Here is a 3,416-nt window from a genome sequence, read left to right on the forward strand (position 1 = left end):
GGTTGGGCAGCCTTCTTTCGTTTCTTTGCTACAACCTTCTGGTTGGGCTGGTTGGGCAACCTTCTTTTTCCTCTTCTTCGATACAACCTGCCAACCGAATTCGTCTGCTGGTGGGTCCGTTTCTTTCATGGATACAACCTCTGTAGCCACTTGGGCTGGCCGGTCAACCTTCGGTTGTAGGTAAAAGTATATATATAGAATAATGTGGTTATCATCAGCAGCCAGAGGCCATTCCTCCCTCCTTGCCTGCAGAGTTCTTGATTTTCTGGAAAGTTCTACGAGATTCTGGTAAGATAAATACCATTGAGAGGACGTTGTTAGGGGACAGTCAGGTTCAGTTTAGAGTTGGTTGTGGGATGGTTCTTTTACTGTGTCGTATCAGCCAGATGGGTATTTCTTTTCACAGTTTTCGTTAAAGTTTGTTTTCTAGAAGCATAATCTAGAGCACTATTTTCCATATGTTTATCATTTTTGTTGTTATAGTTTCATTATAATCATTAGTTTTGTTATTGTTGACTTTCAGATATTTGATGTTATGTTTGTGATTCCCGTGGAAGCGTCTGACATCTTGCTAGAAGACTTTCTGGTCACAATATTTCTGCACTGGGGAGTTGATCGTATTCTTTTATTGCAGGTTTTGTTATTATCTTGCTTTACATTAAGGTCTACTGGAGGTTTTCCCAATGCTGGTTGAACATATGTCCAGCAACAGGAGATAGCGTAAGATACAGTATTGATGAAACTTATCTATCTATATACCTATCTAAATATCGCTCTATCAATCTATCAATCTAACTATCTATCTATCTATATATCTATCTTTATCTGAAAGTCAACAATGATAGAATCATTGATATATGAAGTATAACAACGTCCTCTCAATGGGAATTATCTCACCAGAATCTTCTAGAACCTTCCAGAAAACTATGAACTCTGCAGGCAAGGAGGGAGGAATGGTCTCTGGCTATTGATAAAACCATATTATTCCATATATATGTTTATATATACATATTTATGTATATATATGAATGTATATATAACGTACAGAATAATGCGGCCATCATCAGTATCGAAGAAAACTGAAAAGATGAGGTCCCACCGAGATTCGAACTCGGATTGCTGGATCCAAAGTCCAGAGTGCTAACCCTTACACCATGGGACCTGATAAGAAAAGATGTGATTTCATCTAAATGTTTTACATATAATCAACCAGAGGCCATTCCTCCCTCCCTGCCTGCAGGGTTCAAGGTTTTCTAGAAGGTTCTCGAAGATTCTGGGTAGGAACTGCCATTGAGAGGACGTAGTTATACGTATCATTAATGATATTGTTGTTGACTTTCTGATTTAGAAAGGTAGATAGATAGATAGATAGATAGATAGGTAAAAAACAGATATTAGATAGATTGATAGATACGTAATGCTGTATATATCAACTTTCACAGAAATCAGTGATATCTGTTTTATTCTGCAAGAAGTACATGTACATGGATGTAGTGATAATATGGGTTAGGTATAAGACCAGTCGTGTTGAGATTGTAGTGAATGTGACCATTGACTTCAACCTTAATGGTGTAGTGAAGATAAAGTTGTAGTGAAGATAAATCTTGAAGTGACTCATAAGGTTGTTGTGAGTACAAGGATGCATCGTAAATGAGTACTTCCTACCTGAAAGTCAACAATTACAAAATTGATCAAGTATAACAACATCCTCGGACAACCAACTACAAACACCAACCATAGAGTGAACCTGACTGTCACCTAACGACGACCTCTCAAAGGTAATGATCTTACCAGAATCTTCGAGAACCTTCTAGAAAACCTTGAACCCTGCAGGCAGGGAGGGAGGAATGGCCTCTGGTTGATTATATGTAAAACATTTAGATGAAATCACATCTTTTCTTATCAGGTCCCATGGTGTAAGGGTTAGCACTCTGGACTCTGGATCCAGCAATCCGAGTTCGAATCTCGTTGGCACCTCACCTTTTCAGTTTTCTTAGAAATTGATGATGGAACTGAGCCATATAGTTGACCTTCGATGGACATATATTTCTTACGGCCCACCATTTTATTTAAGTATGAAGATCTCACGGCAGAGAGGAAACGTGTGATATTCAAAATCAAAAGCCGCAATTGCCCTCATGGTAATGGTCGACATGTTTGCAGACAGATGACACAGACATGTGAGAAGTTAGACAAATATGGACGTTCCCTGTTGCTGTATAGCCTAGGTTTATTATCACTTGTAATGAAGGAGAAATGTTGCACATTATCCTACACCTTTTTATTTAGGCTAGGTTAGGCTAGGATGACTAGGGTCCATAACGTAACAGAGCTGGGAAATGCATCATATCGGATCTGTATTTGTGCAAAATGGCGCAAGTTTGTCGAAGAGATTTACGCAATGCCGGAGAGAATCCACCTCCACCAGAAATAATGTCTCAGACCTTACAATATCTGCTGTTGGACGAGCAGGGGACATTAGACCAATATATTCCTGTAGTTTACTGCTCTTCCCAAACACGCAGCAAGACATTCGTAAAAGCGTTAAACTGAACTTTTCCATCGGTTTTCATATCTTTAATTACTTACACCAGTTCCAACAGATGGGAAAAATCATTTGAAAAATCAGAAATTATTTGCCTATAAAAAGCATTTTGATCGATCGTACCAAATATTCAATTATTTCTGTACCCGACAAAATATTCAGTCACTCCTATATCCGACATTTTTCCTGCTGGCTGGTGCCGTTAAAGTCATATGGTAATTTACCGCAATTAGATTATAGATATATTCATCTATATGGAATGGCTCAGCGTGAAGAAACATATATATTTTCACTAAATCCTCCTCTTCACTACACTCCCATCTTCACTACATAGTTCTAACACAACATCTTGACTACACCATTGTATGACCACATTATCATATCATTGTGTTCTTGTCTTCACTACAGCCTCGGCAAAATTGATGTTTTCTTTACACATCAGGGTAGATGGCCATCTTTATGATGACAGAGAACACACATAACATATTAAATCACTTATCTTTAGTCACTTTAATCTAATTTTTGCTGATAAAAACGAATTATAATGACAATCCTTGTGTTCTGTGACGGGACATTGCACGGGTGAAGGAACTGTTGTCAGGCACATGTATTAAACTATTGAGAAATAAACTTAACTGTATTAAAGTATTGACTTCACTATATTAGACTTCTCTATATTAAGCTATGCTAGGATATGATCAGTTCCCAGGTTATATAAGGCGGGAGCCGGGACCGAGAGCATCATTTGAGCTGTGACCTCTGTCGAGTGAACATCTCTGCTCCGCCTTGCAAGCTCCCTCAACCTTTCCTCGAACACTTCAATATAATAATGTTCACCAAGGAAGTAGGACGATCCTCCTTTGTCCAGGAG

At 38.5% G+C, this 3,416-nt stretch overlaps 1 non-coding gene across 1 annotated transcript; it reads right to left on the bottom strand.

Moving 5' to 3' along the window:
* Positions 1 to 1,090: 1,090 nt before the first annotated feature.
* Positions 1,091 to 1,162, bottom strand: TRNAQ-UUG (transfer RNA glutamine (anticodon UUG)). The gene has a single exon. It is a non-coding gene; the product is annotated as a tRNA-Gln (tRNA).
* Between the last annotated feature and the right edge of the window lie 2,254 nt (positions 1,163 to 3,416).

Source organism: Panulirus ornatus, chromosome 12, assembly GCF_036320965.1.
Source record: "Panulirus ornatus isolate Po-2019 chromosome 12, ASM3632096v1, whole genome shotgun sequence".
NCBI lineage: Eukaryota > Metazoa > Arthropoda > Malacostraca > Decapoda > Palinuridae > Panulirus > Panulirus ornatus.